General features: G+C 41.0%; 1 protein-coding gene across 5 annotated transcripts in view; it reads right to left on the bottom strand.

Moving 5' to 3' along the window:
* The window catches only part of RGS7 (regulator of G protein signaling 7), a 499918-nt gene that overhangs the window by 295591 nt on the left and 181086 nt on the right, over positions 1-23241 (bottom strand). The gene's annotated exons all lie outside the window — the stretch shown is intronic.

Raw genomic sequence — 23241 nt, 5'->3', positions numbered from 1 at the left:
GACATATATTTTATTTCTCTTGTGTAGAGAGGAGTGGAATTGCTGGGTCAGATGGTAAGCTTCTGTTTAGCTTTTTCAGATTAACTGTTTCCCAAACTGTTTGCATTTTACATTCCCATCAGCAAGTTTAAAGGCACCCATTTCTCCGCATCATAGCCAACATTTGTTATTGTCTGTCTTTTTGATGACAATCATTGTACTGTGTGTGTAGCTATATCTCATTGTGATTTTGGTTTGCACTTCTCTAATGGCTACTGATGTTCAGCATCTTTTCATGTGCTTATGCCACACTTTCAAATAAAGTCATTTCCAAAGACATTCATGTGACTACTCTCAACTAATATTTTCTTGTCATTATAAATCCCCACCTTAGAAGAAACTCTCCTTATCTTAGGAGTTTTGCTTCAACTAATACTTACAGTCATGATCTTGGTGCCAGCCTGAGTAGAATCTACAATAAACACCTTGTTTCTGCCCCTTTTGTGAGCAACCCTGCAGAGAGACCTGCCAGATGTTCCTGCTGGCCCTCCATTTCTGCCCTGCTCTTTCTCTCCTCGCTCTGTGCTCTGGAGGCCAGCCTCTGTGCCAACCTCCCTCGGTCATGGGCAAGGGGAGAGTGGGACTGGGGAATATCTTTTGCTCCATCCCTGTGGACTGAAGTTTGGCAGTGGCTCCTGCCTTTTTCTTCCTAAAGAACAGTCCTGATAGGCAGGCCCTTTCCTGTGGCTGGATGCTCTTGACAGCTCCCACCAAGACCTCCCTACATTTGTACCTTTAGCTCCAGTGGTGGGAAGGGCTTTTTGTGGTGATTTTTCCCTTCTTCTCCATTCCGTGATGGTCCCTTTAACCTGCTATCCTGTGGACAAAGCATCATTCATTCTCTTCAAATATATCCTTTCCTGTGTGTATTCTCCTTCCTGCTGGCATCCTGACTGATACACAGGGTAAGCAAAACTCCTTTTTTAAATGCAAGACTAGCAACATAGCTTCATATGAACAAAAGGTTAGTACTAAGAATAATCTTAAAGTAGTTGCTTCAGCCATATTTGACAGTTACTCATTAGTGTCCATTCCTCTCTGATCTCACAGCATTTGGAGCTTCTCTTGAGGACTTGTCACTCCCTGTCTTGCTTTGTAGTCACTCACAATAGAAGCCAATTCCACAACCTCTATCCTAAATGGCATGAAAATGGGAAAGTCACACTTTGGTTTCCCTAAAATCTCCTGAGCAGCTTTCTCCTTCTCTTAAGTACCTTAAGAGCCCATGTGCTTTTACAATAGATACTCTCTACCCAGACTGGAACTATGGATTGTTGACCATCAAACTTCTCTACCAATGAGGAGTGAGGGAAAGAGAGGAACAGAGCCCCAACCAAAGCCCCCAGAAGGAGCTCCAAGCAGTCTAAGGGCAGAAGCTCACACCAATTAAATCTCTATAAATGGAGCCTGCTGACCTGAGACAGAGCATCCCTACCACTGCTGGAAGTATTCAAGCAGGCTTTTTGACAAGGGTTTCCACTTCTGGTTCAAGGTTTGATTGGATAAACTTCAAAGTCTTCTGCCATTTTAAAATTCTGATTGCATGGTCTTATTCCCAGTTTAATTAGCACTTCTAATGGTGATATTAGAGTGGAATTTGCATTTTCCAACCTTGCATATTTCCTGATATTCTTTTTTTTTTTTTTTGAGTGCTGTGAATCCTGATATTCTTCTCCATTTTGAGGAAGACACAAGTTACAAGATCTTTCTCACTTAAGTTCTCCTTTAAGGGGAAAAGTCACAGTCTGAAGACGATAAACTCTTTTTATCTGTTGGCTGAAGATAAGGAGGTAAACACAGGTCTGCTCTGTTGGGGTGGGGGAAGCAGCTAAGGAAGGACGACAAGCGCGCCCTGGGCTGAAGCACTTCCAGAAGCCAGTGACCTAGAAGCAGAGTAGTCATACAACAGCTGTCTTACCCTTATTCAGTAAGATGTCAGCATCAGAGGAAATATCTGGAAAACCCGATCCTGTCAGAATAGCTGACCTTTGACCATAAATACTCTAAGGATAAGAATCCCAACCTACACTATAGGCCAAAGCAAGAAAACCAGAAGTTAACTTCTTTCTCCCCAGAGGTCAGTCACTGTCTTTCTCAAGAAGATAGTGCCTTTTTTTCTTCTTTTTTTTGCTTTTTTTCCCCCTTTGCCCCTTTAATAACTGAGTTTTGTCATTCTGCTTGCACTGTTTCATACTTGAAGCATCACTGGTGTTGCCAATCACCACCTCCAGCCTGCCACACGGAACTGATTAACACATACACATAGATTCCAGTTTCTACCAAAGGCACCTCCAGAAAGAAACTGCGAAAGAAATTACAAAAGAAAAGAAAAGAAAAGGAAAGAGAAAGAAGGAAGGGAAGGGAAGGGAAGAAAAGAAAAGAAGAAAAAAGAAAAGAAAAGAAAAAAGAAAGAGGAAGGAAGGAGTTGCTCTCTAATTGATCCAGAGATCATTGTACAAATCAGGAGAGGCAATGAATAATGCAAAAAAAGTCATTCCCCCATCCTTTTCCTCCTTTACTCATTTGTATCTAATGCAGTAATTTCTTATATGCCAGAACTGCATAATCTAAATTAATTTCAATCTGTTGTAAGGTGAGACCACTATTATCATTCACTATGGTTCACTATGGTTAGCAAAACCATAGCCTAGAAGTAAGATTATTTTCTCCATTTTGAATGAATATACTCATTATATGACCTTGGATAAATCACTTACCTTTCCCAGCCTTGCTCTTCTGCCATCTATAAAACACAATGAATTTTCCCTTCTCCATATTTTATGATTAAGGAAAAACCAGAAAAAGGTTTGATAATGATAGACATAAATGATTCGGACAACAGTGCCAATACTGATAAGTAAATCACACAGTTTCAACATGTAATTTCCATGTAAGGCGCCAGTAAAATACATCTTTAAATCATTTTGAGAGTCACTCCCCAAAGCAATAGAATTCTGATATTTTTCCCTTTTTTGACAGATTAAATATCCCATCTAGATTAAATATGTACATGTAAGAAATCAACATAATACCTACACAATATGCCATTTCTTTACTCCTCTTAACTTTTTCTCGTTTGTTCATTCAACATATATTTATTGAGAGACTACTATTTTTCAAGTAAGTGTGTTGGGCCTCACAGGCTATAACTGTGTCTATGTATCTGATGACAAGACAAGTTGACTTCGCCTATATGGTCATTTCAAATTTTCTACTGACTTTTCTTCTATTTAGTCAAATGGTAATGAATAGGTTCTATTGATAATCAGGGTCAGTATAAGATAGAAACCCCTTTGTTTCCCTATGTATATCTTAACTTCTCATGGACTATGTCTCATTACTTTATTCCCAGCAACTGGCTTTGTGCCTGGCACAAGATAGACTTAAGTATTAGGTGAACTATAAAAAATAATCAGAATGCTAACCAGCAACAGTCCCTTCACTGTATGTGGCCTGAGGCAGCTCACTTTACCTGATGTCTTCCTCACCTGCAAAATAATACAGATAGACAAGGTTGGTGGTTCCCCACCAGCTGGGTCAGGACTAGAGCTACTGTAAAGACCTGAAAATCCAGTTATATTCTAAGCCTTATGTAAAGACTGAATACATTACTTGTCACACATGCACATACACACACATGTAATAACATAATAACAGAACAGTTTCACATGTATGTAGATTTTTGTGCCTAAGAGGATGAGTAGCATTTAAAAGCATTATTGAAATAAATCTTTTTTAAAAAAGGAGTGGTATCTGGGTGGCTCATTCAATTAAGCGACTGATTCTTGATTTCAGCTTAGGTCATGATCTCAGGGTTGTGATACTGAGCCCTGCATTGGGCTCTGTGCTCAGCGGGGAGTCTGCTTAAGGATCCTCTCACCCCCTTCTCTTCGTCCCTCCCCCTGCTTGCACTCGCACTCTCTCTCTCAAATAAATAAATAAATCTTTAAGAAATTAAAAAAATAAAAGCATTATTGAATTTATAATAGCTTTTGGTCATTATATATATATACAATTTTTTAAGATTTTATTCTATCTTTATTCATGTTTTTAAGGTTGTCCTAAATTTATTTTATCTTTTAAGATGATTTTTTTTAATTTTATTATGTTATGTTAGTCACCATACAATACATCATTAGTTTTTGATATGGTGATCCACGATCCATTGTTTTCATATAACACCCAGTGCTCCATGCAGTATGCGCCCTCCTTAATACCCTGTGTAATAAGAACACCTAACATAAGATCTACCCTCTTAGCAAATTTTTGAGTATACAATGAAGTTTTGTTAACTATAGGCTCTATGCTGTTCAATACATCTCTCTAGGACTTATTCACCTTGTATAACTGAAACTTTGTACGCTTGGACTAATACCCATCCCCCCATTTAAAATTTAAATTCCAGGGGCGCCTGGGTGGCTCAGTCGTTAAGCGTCTGCCTTCGGCTCAGGTCATGATCCTGGGGTCCTGGGATCGAGCCCCGCATCGGGCTCCCTGCTCCATGTGAAGCCTGCTTCTCCCTCTCCCATTCCCCCTGCTTGTGTTCCCTCTCTCACTGTGTCTCTCTCTGTCAAATAAATAAATAAAATCTTTAAAATAAATAAATAAAATTTAAATTCCATTTAAAATGGAATTATTTCAGTCTCCCTTTTGCCTGAAGCATCAAGTCCTTTCAAGATTTGAAAGAAAAGATGGTCAGAAAAAAAATAATTATGACTGAGGTACACAGAGCTCAAAATAGTAGGTCTGGAGATTAAAATAGGGTTTATTTGGATAGGTTGTGGTATAAGCTCCATCTGACAGGGAATGCTGGGGAGTCTGCCCCTTACCTTCATTGGAAAGAAAGGACTGGAAAGCTGATTCGCACCCCCTGGGGTTTGGACTGATGTCTGTCTGATTCATGCCTAAAAACCTACAGGAAGAGAGATGGTAGCTGACAAGCCATTGTGGCAGTGCTCTGCAGAGCAGGTGCTACAGCCTGTGTCCCCAGAGTGTCAGAGCCAGGGAAGGTCTGAAGTAAACCCCTTGGACCTCGTCTGTGAAGGCAGTCCAGATATGTGAGGAGGCTCCAGCAGAAGGAAAGCGAAGGGTATCACCTGGTCTTCAGGGATTAAGGAAGGGATTGTAAACAACCATCAACTCGGTCAAGGACACTGGGGGTGTGAGATACCAAGTGAACAGAGGGGATGGTGGACTAAGAGCCCTTTTAGGTATGAACTCCAGGTTGCCAAGAGATTTGGGTTACATCTCATACAAAGACTCCCATTTCCACTGGTTTGCTACCCTAATGAGAAGATGCACTATAATGCAATATATTCGTTAGAAGAACTAGGGAAATATCAAATGGAATTCCTTTCAAATTAATACTAAAGAACTTTTATCTCAGAGGGAGAGATCTATAGGTATTGTGCAACTCTGTTGCAACTCTGTGTTGAATTCTATAGGTATCGTGCAACTCTTGATGCTATATGATGGTCTATAAAAACTTTCCTCTACTGTGGGCTAACTTTGCAAACTATGTCCATGGTGCATTCATTTTAGCAATAAAGCTATTCCAGAATATTCCATGTCCTTGCTTCTTATTTGCTTTTATAACCTAATGTCTGGCCCTGTAAGTAGCATTCTCACTGATTCCAATGAGAAATCTACCAGGTGACTTGATGGACAATGAAGGAGGAAGGTGCCAATATTTCTTGCTCCCCGAGAGTCCAGAAAAGGGGATTTTAGGATAGGCCAAAGTCCCGAGGAAAAACGAAAATGAAGAGCTGGATACCAAAGCCATGTATATTTGATACTTTCCTCGATAAGTTTAAATCTAACTCTGGAACAAATGAATTCCCAGTTTAAAGGAACAAGAAGACATCATTTGACAATATCACACAATATTTATTATTTAAAAACAGGGAAATACGGGTCCAGGTAGTGTCTTTTTGCATCACTTTTGAAAATGTTATGATTTGTTGAAGACAGACCATTGGTACCCAAATAAAGACTCTTTCAAGTTGTTCAGGAATACTGAAAACGTCATAAATAGCAACTTCTGCTTTGTTTTGTTTTGTTTTGTTTTTGTCATTGAATGCAACTCCTTCATTAAACCTACTGAACATTCTAGATTCTTTCAGCCACGCTATCGTGCGCATTGGTCTTGCCGATTCAGTGTAGCCAGCAACACCGACACAGTCCCTAAGGCTCCTCGCCAAGTATTTCTCGCTCTCCACTATCCAGGGAAATGGTAAGAGAACGCAAGGTGGACCCCAGTCCCCGGTGATGAATGGAGCCATGTGGCTAGCTCTGCCAACGAGCTGTGAGTGAGAAGGAGGTGCCGCTCCTGCCAAGCATTTTCCAGATCTGCTGGTGCGACCCCACCCTCTCCTGCCCACCTCAGCAGCCAATGGTGTTCCGGTGGGCGGGGACGACGCGGGCAGGCGTGCCTCCTGCTGCCTGTGCAGGGCTGTAACAAGGGTGAGGAAGGTAACTTTGATTTAAGTCACTTGACTTAGAGAATTGGAGGTTATTTGTTTCCATACCTTAAGCAATTCTGGCTGAAACAGATGTCTTATTGCCTATCTCTTTACTGATATTTGCTGATCAGGTCGCCTATTAAATATGCCTGGACTGCAAGCAGGTGCATATTTTTATTTTGTAAAGATCTAAGGAATTAGAAAGATCTTGGAATTCAGGGTAATGTAGATAATACGTTTCCCATTTAAGTGCCACTCAAAATAAACATCAGCTGATAATGAATAATAATGTAATTTCTCTAAGCCTCAATTACAATAAGATGGACAGATAGGCAATAAGACATCTGTTTTTTTTTTACACAAAACCCACAGATGGATTTTGTTCATTTTGTAAGAGGGAAGGTAGATGCATTTGTCAGGCTGCTGAGAGTCGTAACAGTGCAGACATGGTGTCAGAAAAGTTGGCAGCTACAGGGAGGGACAGAGCATTCCTAGGGGGCCCACTCACTGCCTGCAAGCTGCACACAACTCAGCTCAATCCACTTTAAAATTAAAAATAATCACTAAGTGTTTTCTATGAGCATCGCATTACAACATGCACGATAAGGTAACTGCACAGTTTGCTGGAGAAGAGAGAGTTACACAGGTTACACATATAAGGTCAGATGATTTGACAAAATAAATAAAGTGGCTAGATTCACAAAGGGCTTACAGGGAAAACACATTAAGGGAAATAGTCTGCTCTGCTCCTTCAGGGGAAGTCTTCCAACAGAAGAGGGGCATGGCCCAGTCTACCGCAGCCTGTGGCCCAGCAGGCCCTGGTGAGCACATTCACCTGCACACCCACATCTCCCTGTGTGGCCTTTATCAGTAATAATGGTGGCAAGTTGATCTCCTTGCCCTTACTGCCCTGGGTCTCCATTTGTCTAGAATCTGGGCAGGGAAGGGAGCTCTGTTTGTTGGCCCCTCAAACGCAGCAACAGAAAGGTTTAATCGAGATGCCCGGTGTTAGGCTGAGCTTGGAAGGAAGGAAGAAACATGGTTTGGAAGTGAGAAGGGTGGGGAATATTCCAGGGTACTGTACTGCTGCACAGAATCAAGGATGAATATTCTTAGCTGAATATATTTTCAATTCTCTAAAATGCTTTCACATACATGATAGAAATGTATAATTTTCCAGATGGTCGGTGTAAGGACCGTATGCCCTCTTCTAGGGACGCAAGATTAAGAGTGAGGAGCACAGACTCAGGCCCTGCTTTTGTGGGCAATACTGAAATGCAGGAAGACAGACAAAATCAAGTGACAAGTATATAAAACATTTTTGGATACTAATGAGTTCCATGAATAAAAATAAAGGAGGGCGGGAAGACAGAGAGTACTGGAGGTTGGCTCTCTTGGACAGGTGGTTAGGGAACTCTGGTCTATGAGGAGAGTATTTGAGCAGAAACAGAAAGAGCCCCTAGGAGACATGGGGGGAGAAAAATCTCAGACACAGGGAAGAGCAGCTCTATACACCCTGAGGGAAAACTGGTCTGGTTTCCCAGGAGGCCAGCATGGCCTGAGAGGAAGAGATGGGGCGGGGGGTGGGGGATTGTCCAAGACATAAGTGATAGTAGGCTGGCAGTGGCTGGAGGGACACCTTAAGAAAGGGCCAGTGAAAGCCGGGGCAGCGCCCAGGGAAAGTGAGGTGATTAGAACATTCTTGAAAATGAATCTTGTTGCTGGGTGTAGGGTGTCTCCAGAAATGCCAGGAAAACTGGTCAGAGCCCATTAAAATATTTCAGATGTAAGATGATTAGAACTTACCCTCAGGCAGATATTGCAGATGTCAAAATCTGAAAACTCATCCTAAGATAAACTTGGCAGAGCTTGGGAACATACTGGATGACAAGGGCAAAGAGGAGAGAGAAATGACAGACAAGTCAGGGTCACAGACCTGATTTCACTGTCAGTGATGGTAGAGATAGGACATAAGATCTAATAAATGATCACTCCAATGACAGTAACTTGCTAGAAAAAAAAAATTGTCCAAACAGCTATATTATTTGAAAGAAAAGATACAAAAAAGAAAATAAAAACAAAGGTAATAAAAGAAGCTTTATCAAAAATTCACCAACTTCAAGATAAGCTGCCAAAAACCAATGTCATGCTTAATAATGAAAACAAAATAAATACTTTTAACCAGTTAATATTGCAATAGAACCATTTTGATTATGCATTCCAGATAGTGGAGGAGATCTATATAGATTAATTTGTTAGCAGGGGAAAAAAATATGGTATCTTTTGTCTTTTTAATGGCCCAGTGAGAAACCAAGAAATTTGAGAACTGTCAAAAAGCCCTGAGATGCACATTGTCTAAAATTTAAAGAAAAATAATCCAAATGGCCTGTGCTGTCTAGTCAACTAAAAAACCAAACACCTCTAAAATAAGGTTGTTTAAAACATATATGTTTAAAGTAAAATTGTTTCCCCAGTCTCAAAATGAAACTTCCAGTAGCCTTCTATTTTAAAAAATATGAAAAGCAAACACAGATGAAGACTCCTAATCTCACAACGGAACACTGTGTTTCAGGTAGTGTGACTCTTCAAATCCAATATTTAGGTATTGTCTGGCTTTTAGAAAAGGCCAAACGGATCACAGGATGAGTCAGAAATCCTCCTTTTGAGTTTCCTCTTCTTTTCTCTAAGCCTCAATTACTTCTTAGTCCTTCCTATATGACTAACTCAAAGTAACCATAGAAATCATCGTTAATCCTTCCAGCAAATTCTTTCAAGTGCTATCCACTATGCTAGGATCTATATTAGAATTCTTAAATTTACACACACGTGCACATGCACATACCCACACCCATTCTAGATTGACTGATACATAGATAGACAGGTGACTAGATGGATGCACAGATGGACAGATGGACAGATGGATTCTGGCACTGAAGGACTTGCAGCCTCGCTCTGAAAGAGCAGACAGTACACAGCCTTCAGCTGTCAACCATGTCAAGGATTGCTCCAGCTGCAGAGAACTGCCCCACCCAAGGTCATATCCCTTCCTGGGTGACTCAAAATTGAACGACACGATCAAGTGAGGGCATAAAGACCTGCTTGCCTCGGCCCAAACTGGGACAACTCCGGAGGTCATTCTAATTCCAGCATTCTCCACGGGGTCTCTGTCATTGGGCCTGCACTGCAGCCTGAAGTCTCCCTCTCCTGCCTCTTGCCTCCTTCTCTTCCCCTCCAGATGGTGGTCCCAAGAATACTTCCGAATCCCTAGTGTTTCATATCCCAAATTCTGACTACAGTCTGCTTCCTGCACATGCGTACACGTATATACACATACATACATATGCATGAGTACACATGCATGTCTAAGAAATCTTTACCAAAGGGAAGCATGCTCTCATCACTCAGCTGTTAGGACAACCTGCATCCCTAGGCCACTGGCAGTTCTTGAAAAGGAGAGAAAAAGAAGGGAAAAAATGGAACCTAGAAACAAGTGCCATCCTGCTCCTGTTGAACATCCTTTTCCATTGCTTCTAACCTGCCTCCAGGACCCCTGGCTGGCATCTGCTCCTGAAAAGTCTGAGGATCAATTGAGTCAGTGAAGGAGGTGAGGAGTTGAGGCTAGGAAAGCTTTGGAAGGGGACTGCCCACACTGCCTTCCCTCCACAACTCAGAGTGTGTCCCCTGGTTTGCTCCACATGGTACACCACCTGCTGTAGAAAATGGCAAGTAGCTGATGTGAGGATCATTCCCACCAATGCTTAAGTGAAAACTGGTTCCCAGGGAAGGGATGCTTCTCATCCATGCAGCTTGCGAGTACTCCACCCAGCCAATCCAGATGGCCATTCTAGAGGCAGAGATGATCGTCTCTGTCTGGACTCAGCTAATATTGGTCTATGGGCCAAATCTGGCCTGCCACCTGTTTTGGTATGGCTCACAAGCTAAAAAAAAAAAAAAAAAGTTTTCTGGGCTTTTCAATGGTTGAAAAGAAGAAAAAGTATCATATTTCATGATATGTGAAAATTACATGAAATTCAAATTTCAATATCCATAAAAAAAGTTTTAATTAGAACACAGCCATGCTCTTTCATTTACATATTTTCTATAGCTGCTTTTGCCCTATAATAACAGGGGGGGAAGTTGTGACAGACATCATATGGCTCACAAAGCCATACACGTATATTATGTGGCCCTTTACAGAAAAGGTTTGCTGTCTCCTAAGCTATATGACTTAGGGTTCCACAGACAAAATATCACACATCTGCTCATTGGTGAATGCCCCAATGTGGGTCTTCAACATAATAGACTTGCTACCTATACATGACTGTCAGTATCTAGCCTCTCACAAAACACTACTCACCCTCCACAGTAGTACGCAATGATTTATAGACCCCAATTCAGGCTCAGACCTAAAGGCTGTCTTTCTTCACATCTTTTTACGTCAAAATATCTGCATTAAGTATGGAGCTGGAAAAACAACATTAGTCAAATAAATGGGAGCCATTTTAATGTCAAGGAGGTGAAGGAATGGCTGCATCTTCCAACACTGAAGCAGTAGGGAAATGTGCCAGCAATGATGACGCCTACTTTAGTATAAAGAATATTTTAGATCTGCCTCCCAAAGTAAGGTAGAAAATATTTTCCCTGGCCTTTTCTTAACATTTCCAAAATTTTAATTCACCCCTGGGAGTCAATGGCTTTGACACAATAGCACTTACTCTTCAGATGGCCGTAATTATGTAGTCAAAGATATCAGAAGACTAGAAATGAGATGTTCAGTCCCAAAGGGCACATTAAAGGTCAATTAAATACAAAAATGTCTGGGGTTCCTATAAGCACTGCAAACCATAAGTATCAATTTGTTACAAATCTACCCATGAAGCCATCTATCTGTCTCTCCATCCATCAATTCATTTATGCAGTATTTCTCAAAAGAGCTTTTGGGAGCTTATGTTTATTCTCATTTTTCAAGGCATATTGAACTTTACAGAGTCAGAGTTCACAAAGGAATGATAAATATTTTTTATCTTTTATATTTTTATGAACACATAATCCATTTTTATTTATCAGTTGCTTACCTTAGAAGTTATAATGCTTTCTTTTCTGCTTATTTTAGCTTTAAAAACCTTTCATAATTTAATCTCACCTGACCTGTCCAACATTACATTCTATTACCCACCTGATTCCTCTCTATCTCATCCACGGGCCTCACTATACACCAAATTATTAAGTCCTTCCCCTACTCACCATGTGTCCTTTTTCCTTTCTTTCTTTTTTTTTGAGATTTTATTTATTTATTTGACAGAGAGCAAGAGAAAGCACAAGCAGGGGAAGCAGGTCCCCACTGAGCTGGCAGCCTAAGACAGGGCTCCATCCCAGCACCCTGGGAGCATGACCTGAGCCGAAGACAGACACTTAACAGACTGAGCCACCCGGGCGCCCTTCACCATGTGTTTCCATTAACTCTATGTTCTTTGTTCTTTCTCCCCAGAATTCCCTTCTCTTTCTTTCCTTATCGGCAAACACCTACCCATCCTTCTAGAACAATCCAAATGTAGGAACTTTCCAAATTCCCCGAGGAAAAATAAACATTACTTCCACCCATCCATTAATTTATATTTTAGTGAAAAAACATATTGGGCATCTACTATACACTCACAAATGGACAGAAAATGAGATATTTCTGCTTGATTAATAAGATCATTAAGGTATGAGCGAAGTGTTATGGAATCAAAAAAGAAGAACACAGAAGAAAGACACCTGAGTCAGACTCTGGAAGTGCACCAGTGTAGAAAACATCATTAAGAGGAGGTGATGCTGAGTTAACTACATGCAGGGATGAGGGATGGGAAGGGGAGAAGGTATTCTGGCCAAAGGTATAGCAGGTGAGAAACCAGGAAACATCTGGAAAAGGTTAAGTGAACGTGGCAGGGAGAAAACCTTTCCCTAGGGCCATTTGTCATACTTTTGATAGAGCACTTCAAACTTAATGTTATCATTAAGTAATATGGACTGGAGATCCCATTTTCACTCTTCCTTTTATAACCTGTCAGATGTACAGTATCAATCTGGAAGCATCTGGGCTAGGTCCTGCTCTGGAAGTGATTTTGGAAAAACAACATCCCATCTTTTTTGCCTTATCATCTTGTGATGCAGACCATGACTCAGCCCTCAAGACCGACAAAATACCTTTCTTCTGAACAGTCCAAAGAGCTCTGGGTAAGATTCTCACTCTCTTTATAAAATTCATGTCAGATGTTAAATGATAGACATAACTTTGTTCTTCTTCCAAGTGACGGAGAGTGAGTGACTCATCACCTGAATGGTCTGTGAAACGGGTGAAATGAGTAGCAATCAAGAACTGGGATATGGAAGATGTGTTTGAATTTAAAATACAGTGTTGCTGTTAACTTCCATGCTCAAAAAATTCTGCGAGTTTTATGTATTGGCTCTTTATATGTATCATCAATATACCTAATAAAATAAGAGCTGTTTCGTCATGGTAATGAATTAATTCACAATTAAAATGGTGATTAGTTAAGTTGATATCTAAACTGTCTTGGAATTATGGAGGAGTTGTATATCTTGCTGCACGGTTCCAGCTTATTCAATCTTTTAATTGAAATTTGATTTCTTTTATCCTGACCCCATCAAACCATCCAGACCTTACTGTCTACAGCAGAGCAGGACTTTTCCAAGTAGAGTCATACCTTTGCCACATTTTGGTGGTTTGAAGGGTTTAAGGTAGACGATGGAATATGGAAGGAATAGAGAACAAATACGGTGGATAATGCATTTGGAATTTGGTTAGACATGAATTAGTGACACCCAAACAATCTGTAAAAGTGATTAAGAAATCTTCATAAAATATAGCATCCTTTTTCAGGAGGAGTTTCAAAATCGAGACTACGTCATTCTGAGGTTGTGTCTGTATATGCAGATGTATCAGAATAACTGAAATATAATGTTTGATGGGACTTAGCTATGAAAAGGGACCAGAACTATCCATGTACCTATAAATAGCAGTCACAAGGCCCCTGAAAACTCTGCCACGACACAAGGAGCCCAGTGCACCGAGAGAACCAAAATCCCCATTCAGACGTGGCCAGTCCACTTTAACCTGAACGGTGTTTTTAAAACATGATGAAAAATGTTTACACAAATGGCACAGACCATAACAGTATTAATAATAATAACTAACACTGAACTTAATGCTTATTTCAATGTATGCCAGGAAATTCGCTTAACATCATGTGTACATCATCTCCCTGAATCATCACTATTCTATTAAGCAGGCATTATTATTATTCCCATTTTACAGATGAAAAACTCTTTGCCAAGTGTACACAGCTACTAAATACTGGAGCAGTTATTTGAAATCAGAGAATCTGAAGCTGCTTTTAAACCAGTTTCCAGTTCTGATCATTGTTGCCTTCGTCAAAGCCTGTCTTATGTTTAGAATGCAGTCCTAGAGTTGGTATCTTGGAAATGACAGTGTTACATTCCCAAAACTTGTGAAAGAGGGAGGTAGGTTGTCCTGGGACTTACCACTATGAAAACTATATGATCAGAACAGACATGTGCAAAGTCTCTTGGCTACATGGCCAGGAGAGCATAAGCCCTCGAGGCTTAGCACAGTCAACAGGGTGACAAAAGGGCTTAATCAGACGAAGCCAGGAAAAGAAGGAGCCTGACGCAAACCTTCACTGTGAGCTTCCCACCCTTTCAGTGGAAAAAAAAGGGTGATGTAGCTCAACCCTTTCCATACGAAGGCTAAATGTGACTTTGTGGAGATAACTGGGTGACACTCTTCTTTTGAAACACAAGGTCAGCAAACAGCTTTCCACTTGTAATTTGGCTTCTTAAGTATTTTGTCTGTAAAGAGTATTTGAATTGGCTACAGAACACAAGTTGGCAGCATTCTTGGGAATTTCCACCGCAAATTAATAAATTCGGTTCTGCTTTAGGTCCAAGTTTAGAAGCTGGGATGATATGTCTTTCCATGCTAGGGATGGGCTGACTCTGGGTTGTGTCAGCCAAATCAGGTCTCTGAGTCCACAGGGCCAGTCCAGCCCCTGGAGCACAGTGGGCTGAACCCAGTGAAATCCTGCTCAGTGACTGTTTGCGAACCGGACAAAGGCAGAGCCTGGCGACCCCAAGAGCTTCCCTCATGCCTCCTATACAAAATTCCTAAAGCCAAATCAAATCAAATTGGAACTTTTATTCCAACACACTAGAATAGTTATCTTGAAGGTTAATGATTTTCACCAACTACTTTCTTCTACTTTCTTTAGAGTTTTTCTGAGGCTTACCACTCTTTAAATAAAATGTCGTTTTGGTCAGGTACAAGTAACATGCGGACTGGTCAGGCCGAAAATCAAAGAATACTGGCTCTGCTGGAAGTTTAAACACAGTGGCCAATTCTAGTTATAACAATCCTTCCTATGTGCTGACCCCAGAGGCCAGGACTGGGGAAAGGCAAAGAATGAAAAGCACAGCGGGGCTTTTCACAACATGCTCAATAGGATCTCCTTACCAGACAAGCTCCAAGTGCTCGATGCAGCCAGATACACCAGACGATACGACTTTTTATTTATTTATTTTTTAGAAAAAGAGCATGAGTGGGAGGGGCAGAGGGAGAGGAAGAGAGAATCCCAAGCAGACTCCTTGCTGAGCATGGAGATGATGAGGGGCTCGATCCCGTGACACTGAGATCAGGACCTGAGCCGAAACCAAGAGTCGGATGCTTAACCAACTGCACCACCCGGGTGCCCCATGATACGACCTTTTGAAGAAATATTCCACACCAAATGAATCCACACTACTCTAAACATGTTAGGCACAAATTAATGCTTGGTACTCTTCATGTTTCAAGAGTTTGACTTTCAAGAAATTTTGCCATAGTTCCGTGCAATTTTAAGGATGGTCTTGATTTGGTTGCAACAATCTGATAATCATGTATATTTAAGGGGTGCCTGGGTGGCTCAGTCATTAATCGTCTGCCTTCGGCTCAGGTCATGATCCTGGAGTCCTGGGATCGAGCCCCGCATCAGGCTCCCTGCTCTGAGGGAAGCCTGCTTCTCCCTCTCCCACTCCCCCTGCTTGTGTTCCTTCTCCGCTTTGTCTCTCTCTGTCAAATAAATAAATAAAATCTTTTAAAAAAATCATGTATATTTAATTCTTTCCTGCACTTCATCACATTAATTCTAATCACTACCTTTTTACATAAGGGGCAAAAAATATTTACTTTTATAAAGAAAAATATATATACAGCAAAGATAACCGAAGCAGCCTTGACCAAGAGAATATGCTGGAAGAAAGTAGAAATACTGAATAGAACTGCAGAGAATAGAGAGTCAGAAGGGGCATTACTGAAGGGGTTGTGGAGCCCATGTAGTCAAGAAGTGAGACTCATACCAAGTCAAATGGTTGGCACTCGTAGTCACTTTAAGAACACCTTGCAATCCCTGGACATAGTAATTACACTTAATGTGCAACTTTAATTTTGGTGAAAATTTTTTGTTGGTGGACCCCACTATGTTGTTCAAGATCACCCCATGCACAAAAATCTATCGATTTTATTTTTAATTTATTTATTTGTCAGAGAGAGAGAGAGAGAGAGAGAGCGTGCTCGTGTACAAGCAGGGGGAGCAGCAGATAGAGGGAGAAGCAGACTCCCCGCTGAGCAGGGAGCCTGATGCGGGACTCGATCCCAGGATCCCAGGATCATGACCTGAGCCGAAGACAGATGCTTAACTGACTGAGCCACCCAGGCGCCCCTTAAAATCTATCGATTTTAAATCTAAGAACCTTTCCTCTCTCAGTGCTGGTCCTGGTGTTTTGTCCTCTTTCCACCAGTAATCAACACAGATAATCAGGTGCACACTCCTGAGAGGCAACAAAAAATTCCTCTGAGCAGAAAGATGCATGAATGTCATCACAAACTACATCCAGGCATATCTCCCAGTGTTCCTGGGTCAAATCCTACATGAAACAGTACTTCCATCATAACTATCCAGGCAATTATTCCGCTTCATACAAGCAGGTTAAAAATGGTAATTCCAATGGAAAGTAGAACAAGTCGTGGTTGAAGAGCGGCTTGTAGGCTGGAGTTAGCTAAAACCGAAACAGTGTCAGCAAGTACAAACCTATTGTTGGTGGTGGTGGTGGTGCTTTGTTTATTTCATTATTTTTTATTATCATTTGTTTCTGGTGACACTGAAAAAGCAATACTCTGAATTGAAATACTTTATCACGCGCTTGACACCATGAAGAAAGGAAAAACCAAAATTGATAGCCTTGTAATCTTATAGCTATCTTCAAAGATAAGAAGAGTACAAACTAAATGTTTTTAACAAGTAGAATAGTAACATATAAAAAGGGAAAAAAGTGAAGGAAAAGCCCAGTGGCAATCATGCACTTTGCTGGAAATCATTCTGCATTTGCTTTTTGGCTTTTGGTTTTTTTATCTTCTTCACATCCATGGCACTCATCTAAGAAAGGACAAAAACCCTCTGGATCCTTTTTGTTTTTTGTTTTTTTTTTCCTCTCCGATTCTTTGCAATAATTAGCAGTATCTCCTATAGTACATTACAGAGCTTTTACCATTATAATTATTTGCTTCAGCACCTGTCTCTCCCAGCAGACCTTGTGTGCTCGGAGGGTACAGCTGTCTTAACCATCTCTTCGCATCCAGTTCCAGTTCCTAATACACAGCACATGTTCACTACTGTTTGTTATACAACACAACAGGTTGAAAATTCAGTTGTGTACAGGAGGGCCGAGCAAATAACATAACTGAATGAAAGCCAGGGGTAAGATGAGCAGTGAGGTAAATGTCACTCTAAGGAGCCCGTGACCCAACTAAATGGGGCAGCTGCCATTTAGATCTGGCAGACTGTTGACAAGGACTTTCCTGAAGAAACTAGGTATCTGAGTATGTATGTGAAGATTTCCACATTTCAAAATACTTTGCAAGTGAAACAAAACACATCCACTAGTCAGATATTGCCCACGGCCTCCAACTGGCACATGCTAATATGAACTTGGGATCAATAAATTCTACTACCGAGGAAACCTTTTTTTTTTTTTTTTCTTTTTTTCTCAGTAGTCTGAATTTAAGGAACTATTCTCAGATCACCTAATGGACTTATTTAGGTAAAGAGCTAGGAGACCTAGCTATTTGTTACAGCAGGAAGTAGGTATAAATTTGTAAATAACTTGATTTGGGGGCACAGAAGTCTGTATTTTTAACCAGTGCTCATTCTGGGAGTGGAATATGTTGGATGAATAATAGACACAGATCTGATTTTCTTAACCTACCAATTTAATAAGTGACTCAACAAATATTTAGTGTTTGTAGACTGTGTCAGACTCCATGCCAGGGGTTGAGCACATAATGTTGGAAAAGACAAATCTAGTCCTAACCCTCAAAAACTTGTACCTAAGAGCAGGGGTTCTCAAAGTTTGACCCCACCCTCACCCCCAGTCCAGAAGCATCAGCATGAGCTGAGAAATTGTTAGGAATGTAAGTAAATTCTTGGGCCCCACCTTAGAAACACTGAGGGTGGAGTCCAGAAATCTGTTTTACTAAGACTTTGTGGTGACTCTGATTCAGGTTCATGTCTGAGAAGCAACATTCTAGAGGACAGTCAAAAATGAATAAATAAATAAAACCAAATAAAAAGGAAAGTGTATTAGCTTCCTAAGGCTGTCATTACAAATTACCCCCAAACTTTCTGGCTTAAAACAACAAAAATTAACTCTCTCATAGTTCCAGAGTCCAGAAGCCTGAAACCAAGGTGTTGGCAGGGCCATGTTCCCTCCAAAGGCTCTAGGGGAAAATGCTCCTTCGTTTATTCCCATTCCTGGTGGTCTCTGACATTCCTTGACTTGTGACAACATAACTCATTTCTTTCTTTTTTTTAAAAACAATATTTTTTAAGATTTTTATTTATTTTTCAGAGAGAGAGAGTGAGAGAGAACACAAGCAGGGAGAGTGGCAGGCAGAGGGAGAAGTAGGCTCCCCGCTGAGCAGGGAGCCCAATGTGGGACTCAATCCCAGGACCCTGGGATCATGACCTGAGCTGAAGGCAGACTGACTGAGTCACCTATGTATTCCTAACATAACTCATTTCTGTCTCCATTTTCACATGGCCTTCTTCCTTGTACGTCTCTCCGTGCCCTCTCCTCCTTCTGTGAAGACACCAGCCACTGGATTTGGGGCCCACCCTAAATTCAGGATGATTCCATCTCAAGATACTTAACTAACTATATCTGCAAAGATCCTATTTCCAAATAAAGTCTTATTCCAAGGTTCTGGGTGGGCACAAACTTGTCGGGAGGGGGTGGGCACTACTTAACCCACTACAGAAAGCAAATTTTAACATCATCCACTGGGTAAACATCATGAAGGAAACAAGAAGCCCAAATGGAGAACTTAGAGAATAAAAATGGGGAATTTGTTTACATATAGTGGACAGAACAGTCTCTCTTAACAGGCAACACTTGAACTTGGGAAGTGATGTGTGAGACTGAGTCAGTTGCTGAAGGCGAGAAGGAAGAACAAGACGATGAGTCGGGGAACACATTTCAAGGAGAAGCAGCATATGGCCATGACCCTGAGCAGGGAAAGAGGTCAGCATATCCAAAGAACTGAAAGAAGCGCCTGTGGTTGGAGCCCAGTGAGCAGGAAGAGATGGAAAGAGATGAGACCGAATCAGCTATTCCAGAGTAGCTCCAAGGTGCAGCTGGCTTACAAAAGCCCCAAGGCTGAGGACAGGGAAAAGCTGAAGCCATGATTTCAGAAGTCACCCTGTAGCTGACGTAGGCTGGGATGCGTAGAGCCAGAGGTTTGGGATTTAAACACTTCCTAGACAGTGTCTTTGGCTTGTAGTTATTTACAGATGGGACTGGCAGGAATAAATAGTTTAGAAGCCTTCTAAGTTTTTGAAAGACTGTGCCGCCAAAAAAGCCACACTCCCAGCCTACAAAAACCTGTCAATGTTCCGAATCCAAGAGAACCCTGGGCCCTAAAAGTAACATCAACTGAACAGCCCCAAGAACGGCATGCTCTCCAATGTCCTCCCATGAATGAGGTCATGGGCAATAATGCACAGGATCAATCTTTTGGAGGGCTGAGTCAGAGGGCACAGAGACACTGAAGAGTGGAGTTCCTCTCAAAGGGATAAGTTCAATAAGAAAAGTGCTCTGCTACCACAGCACGAAATCCTTGCTATTCCTGACCAGTCAGATGTGATAATTACAGTGGAACAGTGCCTGGCCGGTGTTCCCTATTCTCCTTTTCTATGAATGAGAGTTTTTCTTAGGGTTTCCCGTGCCATTAGTCCATTGCATAAGGGGTGAGCTGCGGGCCAAATAACTTGCCTTTTAGACAAAGAAGAACACTCTCCAGACCTGGAGAGAGCATGAGGATGGCCCAGATATCCTGGACTTTGGTTCAGATGCAGTAACTGGTTAGGACTGTGGACTTTCCTCCTTTGAAGAGGGAGGGGGTATGTTATATGTTTGGAATAAAGAACACACACAAATATTTGGGTGGCCAGGGCCACACTAAAGCAAAGATTGTTGGATTTCCTCCATTAGGGGTTCTCCCCATCTTTCAGTGTAATAAAGACATCAACTTTTAGCTGAGCATATTGCCACCCAGGATAAATATCATACTGTCTTAACCTTCCTTGAGGTCAGGTGGGACCTGGTGACTAAGTTCTAACCGATATGATATAAATAAAAATGTTGTGTGACATCATCCAAGAGCCATCCATAGTAATACAAGTTATATGCTTTGACTCTCCTTTTGTTTTGTCCTTTCCCTGATCCTGCTATTACCCAAACGTTGCCTTGGACAGAGAGAACCAGGGCCATACCCTACCTTGGTATGGTAGTGGGAGCTGGAAGAAGGGTGGACAACTGAAAAACTCTTGGAACAGAGCCTTGGACTGCATGCTTCAAGATTTTTGTGAGCGAAATAAAATGTATTTGTCAATCTGCGGTTTCTGTTATTTGCAGATAATATAGTAGTAACCAATATAGACCTTATATATTGGATTATAAGGAGTTTAGATTTTACCCTAAATGCACTAGCAACCCATGAGAGAGTTTCAGGCATTGATTACAACAGGACCTACTTTACATCATACGTCCAACTCTGTGAGGAAGAGACAGGAGTGCAGCCCATGTGGAAGACAGTGGCCTGCACAAAGATGGGGATGGAGGTGGGGTGACGGGGATACATTTGTGATATGTTTTAAAGATAAAATCCAGTACTGTTTGATGAACTGGATGAGGAGACTGAAGGAAAAAAAAATAAAATACTGCCTATGACACGTGGAAAATACAAAAGATACTTATTTCCATCAAATTCATTGAAGGACAGAAATTTCTCTAGAATATATGAGCCCTTATATATACATATATAAGCCCTTAGCAAACTAGGGTTTCTCCACCAGGACTCAGCTGCACTAGAAGCTGCTTTTCCATTGTTCCCACTGATCATACAATTACTTCTGTGCTGTCAAGATACTTGCTGGTTTTGTCTTCTGTTTTCTGATTCTGCCAAGGTATTAATTTTAAAAAAAAGGCACAGCTTATATGGCAATCTAGAGTCCAAGGTCTTCCCTGACATCATTGATTATGCTTTTGGATGAATGAACACACGGACTTTGACAAGGAGAATGCAAAATATAAAGACTAAGCTGGTAAAATAAAAAGATGCACTATATTCAGATTTGAAATAATGACATTCACTCACAGAAAAAACAAATTCTTAAAATCCAATACTTAACGAGAAGAGGAAGGCAAAGAATAGGATACGGTTATTGTAATTTGTACCTTTATCTATATAAAGTCCCCTCCTCTTGAGTGTGAGCTGAGCCTGCAACCTCCTTCTAGCCCACAGAATATGGCAAATGTAATGGGATGTCAGCCCCATTATTGTGTTATGCTGTATCACAAAGGTTAAGGGATTCTGCAGATGTAGTTAAAGCCCCTATTGAGTTCATCAAAAGGGAGATTATCCTGTAAGGACCCGACCTTTTAAAAGCATCGAGAGGTCAGAGACTCGAAGCAGCAAATGTTCTCTCCCCATTGCTGGCTTGGAAAAAGCAAACTGTCATGAGTTCCACAGTGAAAAGGAAGTGAATGGTGCAAATAACCTGAGGGAGCTTAGGAGCAGATCCCTCCCTAGTGGAGCCTTCAGATAAGAATGCAGCCTGGATGACATCTTGATTTCAGTCTTGTGAGCCCCTGAGCAGAGGAACCAGGTAAGCTGTCCCCAGACTCCTGACCTTTTAACTCACAGACACTGAGAGATAATAAATGGGTGTTGCTTTAAGTTACTAGGAAATTTGCAGTAATTTGTTCTGCAGCTATAGGAAACTATACATAGACACACACATAAATATGTTACATATGTTCATAAGGAAATTTATGTATAAAACTATATATATAGATGTATAGATCTATAGATATGCATATACTCCTTAATTTTATGCTCTTGAAAAAAATCAAGAGTCTTTTTCATACAAATGTGTGTGGGAATGTGACGATGTATGTATATGTGTATATGTGTGCTTCTTTAGGCATTAGCTCAGCTAAGAATAAGTAGCTGCAGCAGTAAGGAGTATACCCAAATCGCAACTGGTCTCTTAGTGACATCCCTAATGAAATTCTGCAGTGACTCTGCTGGACAGTTATTATGTGGCTCTCATTTCAGAAAGGCTCATCAGCATGAGGGGAACCTCTCTGGCAGCTAACTAACAAAAACAATAGCAGTATCCTCACATACAGGCTTTCTGGAATTCCCCTGACAGGCCAATTCTTCATCACAATGCACGCCAGGAGCACCATTTATACCTTAGCAACTTCTCAGGCTTTTCTTTCAATTAATTTCCAAAGATTTGAAATAATGAATAAATTTAATTTTCATTTATATTCCTTTCTCTCTCACCTACCTCTCTTTTAGTAATCCCATGGATAATGTCTTTCAAAAACTGTCACTTTAAAAGTGAAACTTTCATGAATCATCCCTGAATATTATAATCAGAAACAATTATCTTTTAATATAGTTTGATTCTAGACAACTTTGCCTGAAAAGATGCACTTATTCCTACAATTATTTTTTTTTTAAGCTATCTATTTATTTATTTTAAGTAGGCCCTAGGCCCAGTGTGGGGCTTGAACTCACAACCCTGAGATCAAGAGTCACAGGCTCAACTGCCTGAGCCAGCCAGGTGCCCCGACAGACATTTATTTTAAATTTACTATGTATGTGAGGCACTGTGGTGTGAGGTATAGAGTTTATGATTCCCGTTCCGGTTTACCACGCCACTGAGGAATAGGCAGCCTGGCAGAGCAATTATGCAGTGACAAATGTGGGCCGATGTGCAAAGTCATCAGAGTGGCTGTGCCCATGCAGTGGGGAAAGAACGATTTCCGTTGCAGCACGGACAGGGAACCACTCCAGTTCTGGGGGAGGGCGGGGGATTATTTATTTTGCATTTTCGGTAAACCAGTATTACTCTTAACAGGCTTAGATTCCTGTTTTCTCCTGTAAATCTGATCTCACCCAAGCCTACAGAGAACTCAAGATTAGAAGCAATAAGTCATCTTCTTAGGATAGTGAGAAGTGACAGGTGATAGGAATAACCTAATTAGGCAAGGCAAGCACGCTGGGGCCACTGGATGGCAGAAGCCATCACTTCTATAAACTTTAATAAGAAAAAAT

Source organism: Leptonychotes weddellii, chromosome 6 (genome assembly GCF_054177405.1).
Source record: "Leptonychotes weddellii isolate Sample4059 chromosome 6, ASM5417740v2, whole genome shotgun sequence".
Classification (NCBI taxonomy): Eukaryota; Metazoa; Chordata; class Mammalia; order Carnivora; family Phocidae; genus Leptonychotes; species Leptonychotes weddellii.
The sequence above is the reverse complement of the archived record's forward strand: the minus strand, read 5'-3'. Positions and strand labels throughout refer to the sequence as shown.